Raw genomic sequence first — 8,643 nt, forward strand, 5'->3', positions numbered from 1 at the left:
TGACAACAAACGCCACGATTTGCAGAAAATCCTAATTTTCTGTTTAATTGTAATACTTAACACCAGATTGTTGGCTGGTAGTCTCATGATGAGCAAGGAATGAAGGTTTAATCTAAAAACATATCTCTTGTGGTTGATAATAATAAATGTTGTTTAAATTGCACTTATCAAAACGATAAGTACGATAAGATACATTGCCAGACACACACACATTTCAACACACACACACACACACACACACACACACACACATATATATATATATATATATATATATATATATAAAAATGTCTGCTGTGAAACCGTTGCCAGTCTAATGAGCAGTCAGACCCAAAACAACTTTTTCCCCCTAAAAAAGTTGATGCTTGAGAGACCCAGCAATATGTGCCGGGGGAAAGCAATGGGGGATAAACTATTCATGAGATGATTAAAGATACGTTCTCCCAGTCGAGCTGTTGTTCTGTTAGCAGTAAAAGGCATGACATTTAACAAAATGTAACGACACCTTAGCTCACGATGTACTCTACAATCCTGTTCTATGATTACAGATGCATAACAGAACCGGTAAATAATGAGTAGGTTATGGATATTGTGTTGGAGTGGGTAGAAAAAAATGTTTCACATTAGAGTCAATGTGTTGTTAGAGTCAATGTTGACTTTTTTTTTTTTTTATAACTCAGTACGTGTTATTTTGGCAACGTCAAACAACCTACTTTGTTGTTTAGGTTCCACTTGTTGCATCAAGACACTGTCTGCATCTCATTTCTTGTCCTTGGAAATACTTCACACACACACACACACACACACACACACACACACACACACACACACACACGACTGACCAAAGGAAGGCTGAGATGAGATATGGCTGCATTGACCATGCAGACATCAAAACGAGCATCAGAGGACAGGAGGGGCTGTCGGAGAGGATTGTGGGGCAGAAGATGAGAAGACGAGGAGTAGAAAGGAGAGCAGATGGAGAACATGAAGAGCAGGAGACGCTGTTACTCACAAGAGTCCACAACTCCTCGGGGGGGGGGGGGGTACAACTGAATGCTGGATGAGATCAGCCTGAATAATGTTAGTTTTCCCCAGTTACCATTGAGTATCAATGTGAGTTCTTTGAAGTTATTATCCCCAGTAGAAGAAACAGAAGATGGGGGAACATCCAAACGGTGGCACTTTGTCCTGTGCAGCATTGACAACTCTTTTCCAATGAAGGTAGCTAGCATACGCTCATTTGCATATTTGTGATATCGTCACACATTAAATAGAGTTAGAGATGGAGACTGCTAATGGCAGAAGAGCCGTGTACTGTGATTACTGAGCAGCATTGGGGATGAATCACAATATAATATCATGTATTTGAGTATATACGCCTTGCTTTCCCCTGATGAATAAGGAATAAGTCACTAAATTTGTAGTAGGCTCAGAGGAAAACAGAAAGCGGTTGTCTTTGCCTATTGCTACTTTAAAATTAGATCATTTCTAAAAATGTGTAATTATTGTGATGAAACAATCAAAACTGTTGTACAAAACTCCAGCGAAAAAATGGGTTTTAAAAAGAAGCATTTTATCAAAAAACCCTAGTTTAACCATCCCTGTATTTTAGCTGACACATAGATTAACTCTTACACGATTACAAAAATAAAGCAGCTTATTTGTGCTTCCTCCCAGTTTAGAAGAGCAGTTTACATTCTATTACACAAGACTTCTAGATGTTCACTGCCTGTAAACAATACACTGAATAAATTAAAACTAAACACATCTAAAAATAGTAGATCTTGTAACCTGTGCAGGCTTTGAAAGACTATTTAGACCACAATGCGCAGGAGATAATATTTACACTGAATATAAATGAACAAGGAAATTACATAATAAAATGTAAAACCTTGTGATTTTCTTGTTAAATACATGACATTTTGTGTGAGTGAAAAAATGTCCAAGGTGGAGAAAAATCTGTGACCCCCAGTTTTTACAGATGTATTTTTCTGAGTTCTTGTAGATTTTTATGACTTCCGAGAGCAAAAACTCCAAACCACAGACCGACATGAAAGGCTTGGTGGCGGCCCAATAGACACACACACACACACACACACACACACACACACACACACACACACACACACACACACACACACACACACACACACACACACACACACACACACACCTCTATCCCTGTTTTCACAATTAAATCATCTCTGTTCGCCTGTACAGCAGACGGTGTTCAAAGAACAACGGCTCTGCGTTTCAGCCGGCTTTACGTTACATAACATACTTTGTTTATGCTTTACATGCAGGAGAGAGAGAAGAACAAAGAGGGATGTGAAATGCACTGAGATCAGGGGAAACGCAGAGAAAGCAGCACAAATATAATAAATAAAAGATAGGAGGCAGAGTGATAACTCATTATCGACAGAGGTAATTGGATACGGAGGGAGCGCACCGCCTCCCTGCCACCTGTCCAGGGGTTCAGAGGAAGTTGCATAAGACAGACAAGTGGTGACGAACGAGCAGAAAGAATAAGGAAAAGAGAAAACAGACAAATGTGTTTTCTAAAAGGAACTAAAAGGACTTTGAGAACCTTCTGCTTTGAGCTGAAAATTGGGTCCGTGCCATATTATACAGATGGTTTATTAAGTAGTTCCTTAATATTCTGTGATCGTGATTGCAGTGATTTATAAACACAACAAACCCAGCAACAATAGGGTGGTAGGAGGGATCTGTGGTTTAGGGGCACTGAAAAAAAGATTGATTGAGTAAACCCTTTAAACTGGATGAAATCAGGCAAATCTTTCTAAAATTCTCAAGATAACATCTGTCTTTATAAAGATTTTCCACCGTTTCCTTCCACTTTTTATTTCTTATTACTCGTAAATCAACCCTGTGTCTTAAAAAGTTATGTTTTCAGACAACTAAACTTCATCCTTAATTACGTTTCAACATTTCTCCAGGATTATGGTCGCAGTTTTAAATACGTGGCGCAACAAAATGTTTAGGCAACAAAACTACCTGGTTAGGTTTAGTAAAATATCATGGTTTGGTTTCAAATAAATATGTCAACGATGAGTCAACGATCTCCTGAGTGAAAGGCCTGTGTTTGCTTGTCCCAGATATCCACCCCCAATTATTGTTTAGATGGATTCACAACTGCATTTCTTCTTCAGCTTTTTGCAGGGTCAAGAAATTAACTCAAAGTTTATAATAAAAAGAAAGATGAAGGGAGTATCTCAACACTCATTACATCTGATTTCATTTTAATATTTAGGGTTCCGTGCTTTGATCATTTGATTCCGTACTGAGCGCAGGACGGAAGGGAATGAGAGCAGAAAGAAAGAGACGTGACAGAAAAAAATACAAACAGATATAGGAATGAATAGAAAAGATAAACAGAGGGTTTGTATCTCTTAGTTTAGCATACCGACGACACCCCTCAGAGGGATCCGAGCCCTCACAGTGCTGCGTGACATTGGCTGAAAGTCACCATGGAAATCAGGACTGTGGGCGGTGTGTGTGTGTGTGTGTGTGTGTGTGTGTGTGTGTGTGTGTGTGTGTGTGTGTGTTTCAGGAATTGCGGGGTGCTCATTTGTGCCCTCCAGGACGCCGGTGTTGAATCAGATGTTAGACTGTCAGCCCTGTGTTTAGTTACAGTGACCGAAACCTGGCTTTAAATACACACACACACACACACACACACACACACACACACACACACATCCTCACACGCTCACATATATTATTCAGTTTCTCCTCTCAGCTGGCTCATTCTCACTCTTAATAAAAAACACATGGATGCAACCAGCCGAACATTGGAATATCACTCGCAGTGTTGTGTTCATCCTATTTGGATGTTTTAGATAAGGGTCTTTAGTGTGTGAGGAAGAATATATATTCCTCTCCAAACTAAAACTAAGAAGAACAGTTCTCTTTTCTGCAATTGTATTTCATATACCACATTTTAAAAGCTCCAGGGGAGGAAATTAATTCCAGTCAACAGCAGGATGTCGGATTTATTTGTCCGCTCTGCCAACGCTCCAGCAAATAACCATCAGCTTCTCTCCCATTCAAAAAAAATAAATGCCATTTGTCTAATCAGTGTATGAAAGTGGTTGTTCATTTTTGCAGTTCACATACAGTGCAGCTGGTGGATAAAAGGTTTTTTTTTCCTTCCATTAACCACTAGTCGTGTGGGTCAGATGACTGTTGTCAAGATGGATTTTACAGAGGCGGTAGTTATGTTTTCTGCTCTTAATGATTGGAAAGAAGTGTTTATCTTCTCAGAAATGCTCTAATACTGGTTGACCACAAAACAACGGCTTGTTCTCCTTCTCACAGTATTTGTCCCTGAGATGCTTGAGCTCACTTTTATCCTTTTGGCTTTAGGAGGTTGACAAAAACGTTTTTGGGGAGGCTTCCTTGTCAGAAGAAAAAACTGCATGTTTGTTATGTTGTTCTTTCTGAAACATGAAAGAACAATGTCCTTCTTTTTAGATATTTCTTCTTTTTTTGTTTTACAACCTAGCAGTTCAGATAATTCCTTCACTTTGTACTTGTTTAAAACTGTCTGAGGTTCATGTTATATGTCGTCATTACACGGTGGAACAGCTGTGCCTATTGGTGTCCCTGTCTCTAAACCTCTACAATAACTTTAGTAAAGTGCGCTTTAATAACTGTGTGACTCTTCTGTCTGCAACAAACAGATTTGTTAAATGTCCTGCTATTGAGAAACCCAGTTTTGCTAAGTCAGGTGAAGGGATCAAGAGAAATCCAGTTAATGCAGCTAGATTTTTGATGGGGAAAATTAAATTATAATAGTTGATTAATAATCAATGCAAGGCTGCAGAGAAGTGTGAAGAGGAAAACAAACATGTTAGGAATCCATGCACTCCAAAATCTAAGACCTATGAAGAAGGAAATATTAAAAAGCCTTTATTATAGCGGCTAAATCATTAAAAGAACCAACATGTTTCCACCGCTGTAGGTCTTCATCAGGGCATTTAACAAACAACCAATGGGAGCCAATCACATGACCCGGAAAATTACATAAGTGAAACCAGTTGAAAACAATGAAAATAATAAAGACCATGAGATGAGAAAAAATGTTAAGTTTATACCCTCATTCAGACCAGGATACTTTAACGTTTTCTTCTTCTGGTTATTTGTATCCTGTTTCCTCCCCTGACCGAAGGTTTAATGTGTTCAATGTGTTCAATACACAATAAGAGATCTTTAGCGTTGTGACACTCAATGAAGTGTCTACCCATGGGGCGATCGGTGGGGCGAGACGATCCCTCCGGCTGCTTTTCGTATGGCCTGTTTATAAAAAGCTCCTCACATGGAGAAACCCAGCGCTGTCTCACTACAGAGCCTGTTCTCCAACTAGTTTTGGTTCAACCTAAAAAAAAAAGATGCTGCAGCAGTTTTCATTTCAAAATCACCTTTTAACAAACTTAAATTATGCCAATATTGTTTCTAAAATAAAGTGGCAGTGGGGGAAGAAATGAACTGCATGTACAGTTAATTATCTGCATACTAATGTGCTCCCAGCAACCTGGTTTCCTGTGTGCATGTAAACACAGCCAGTGATTTTTACTCGTGATTTAACTCTAAAAAACAAGAACTTGTCCATAAAAAGATGAAAGTTTTCCGTAGCAAGTTTCCTGATGTTTTGTAGGAGGAGTGGGGTGATGCTACATTGTTTTTTGAAGAATAAAAAAGAAAGAAGCTGAAGTTCTTTTAAAGGACTGAAAGAATCCCTGAACACAATACTAGAGTTACGTGTAGCGCTGACATAGCCCCTAAAGTTCCAACGTGCCCCGAAAAACATACTCTTGCAAAGCGCAGCATTTTCTTTGAGGAAGGACAGGGTAAGCCTCCTGGAGCTTTTTTAGAAAGCATTGACTTTCTCCTCGGCGCGACAACTAACGGTTTGCATACTGTCAGAAAGAGCCACAAGCGTCATAGCAACAGCCACATTGATGGATTGACACGTATACACAAAATCATTGTTGAATTCAGAAGCATAGTGCTTTGTTTTACACAATGATGAGTGGGACAGAACTTGATAAACGTCTACGTAAGCGCTGAAAACACATAGTAAACACATAGTATTATTCGTGTTATTTTCACTGTGGTGAAAACCGGAACAGTTTTGTTGTGAATATTAAAAACTGGGACAGTTTGTCGATATCTGTCGGGACTCGGGACACCCAGCATCGTATTGCTGGCAACTGGGTTTAGGAAAAAAAGTACAGAAAACATGTCCCAAATATCACTGGCGTAACTTCAAAATAACTCAACAACACAAACACTGATCCCACACGACCCGTCTTTTTTTTCGGTAACTCGTGTAACACTAAGGACTCATGCGACTAAAAGAAGATGACATTTGACAAAATGTCTACTCTAAGTTTTGCTCTGGACAAGTACAGTGGTCTCCCGGTTGAAGGTCCTGTGTTTGTTTGACCCTTCCACCTATACCTTCTCCTCAGCCCTGTGTGAATTGTCTCCGGCTTTTTGTTGCTCTGACCGTCTAATAATGAAGCCGATGGGTTTGGTGTAAAGCGTCGTGCATCGCATACAGATGCTAAAGGGGGCTTTGGCCAACTGTCAGTATTTGACATATTAGGAGTGAGACTGGGTTGGATTATACTAGGTCATCACACTCCATGAGCATTTTCTCTGAGCACCTAATAATATCAGGGATTGGTTTACATTGTAGTTAGTTGAAAGCCTGATATGTCATGTACAGACTCTAAAGGGTGCCGTGTGCGTCGGTATCAGGCGGCAACCTCCTGTTCTGCTGAGTGAAGCCAGTGCAGAACCTGCATTCTCTCTAGTGACCATCAGGGGGCGACTGCTCTGGTTGTATAGAAGTCTATGAGAAAATAACTCTGCTTCTCTTTTGATTTATTACCTCAGTAAACATTGTAAACATGAGTTTATGGCCTCAATCTCTAGTTTCAAGTCTTCTTTAATACAGCATGATGTCCGTTTAGAGTAAAATAGACCATAAAGCAGGGTATGCTTCAGGGCGGGACTACTGTGATTGACTGGTCGCTGACGCTAACAGAGCCATATATGGAATCGCTACGTCACTCCTTCACAAAAAGAAACAAGATGGTGACGGCCGTAATCCAAGATCAGCCGCCGAGGGGCGTGACAAAACATTGGTGTTTGACTACCTGGGAATGAGAGTGGGCTGGGATGCCTGGAGCACACATTCGCTTCCTGTCTCAACACTGCAGAAAGCATTATGGGAACACTATAGTGGCCAACACATTCCAGCATGTACAATAAAGGCCTGTCAGAGAATGTACAGTATAGAGCTGTCACCAGGAGTAATGAGGCCCTCGCCTCCTTAATGGATGAATGACAACAAGAAGAAAGGCCAAAATCTGATCTCCTCTTCCTCATTTATCATTTTTACCGCCTCGTTCCAGCACGATTTAAACACCCACCCTTTGCAAAAGAAGTTTTTCTATGTCACATAGGAAGAAGTGATCATTTTATCAAACTTTGCCTCTTTTAGCTAAGTGTGTATTAATTGTTTTTAATCATTTCAATCTGCTTTATGCTGGATATTATCTTGTATTATGCTTTCCCATGTCTCATAACAGCAGCATCATATTGGTTATTAGTACAATAATAGAAATACAGTAATGATCGCCTTGTTATGGGCCAAAGGCTGCGTAGCCACCGGCCTTAGCTTTGATCCTCCTTTGTGCTAATAGCTTTTTAATGAGCCATAAGTCACATCCACATCCAGCTGCTGCAGAGCATGTTGTGCCTGCATCTCAGTCAGAAGAAAAAGGGCATGTAGAAACTAGAATACATTATCATACTTTTGACATGAATTACATTGTTGGTTGGGTGATTGTACAGATGAGCACTCACAGGCATTACATTTGAACGATACTGTAAGTGTGATTGGGCCAATATACAGTATGTTTATAACAGGGACGTGCGGTCAGGGGAGGCAGGTCATCATGACAAGTAAAAAACAAATAATGCTAAAATAAAATAAATATGAATATTTATCTACTGATCTGTGCTATACATGTAATTTCTGTATGATTTCAATCATTTCAAGCATTTTTATGATCAAAGTTGCTGAATTAGCGCATGTCCTGTTCAAACAGAGAGGAGACAGTGAGGTGAGGCAGCAACGAGCTGTGCCTCACCTCAGACTGTGAATCCCTCACTAACTGGGTTGAGCGCGTGTCTTTTGCTTTCTCATTGTTTGTCACCACTGTAATATTTGTAGACACTTTTATTATATGTCCTTTCTTTACATAGAATAGGTAATGTATTTCACGTCTGTGTAGAACATATTTAGTGTTGCTGATCTGACATTAAACCGCAGTGAAAAAGCACAGAGGGGCAAACAGTACCTCTGCCTCACTAAAGGGGGCGAGCGAGAGCCCACGGGTCTGGTTTATGCTTGTTCTCTCGTTGCTCTTCTTCTACACTTCTCTTCTTCTTATATTTTGCTTTATTATTATATCCAAGCTTAAAAATGTCTCAAAAAACAGGGAAATATGAACAAATCAACAGCAATTCAACGTCGGACAGGTAAAGTAACCTTTTATGTGTTTGTTGTTCTCTTTATACATCCGTGGTTGTTACACAGATTATCGC

Source organism: Cebidichthys violaceus, unplaced genomic scaffold (assembly GCF_023349555.1).
Source record: "Cebidichthys violaceus isolate CVI_PGR_0920_01 unplaced genomic scaffold, fCebVio1.0.p SCAF_26, whole genome shotgun sequence".
Taxonomy (NCBI): domain Eukaryota; kingdom Metazoa; phylum Chordata; class Actinopteri; order Perciformes; family Stichaeidae; genus Cebidichthys; species Cebidichthys violaceus.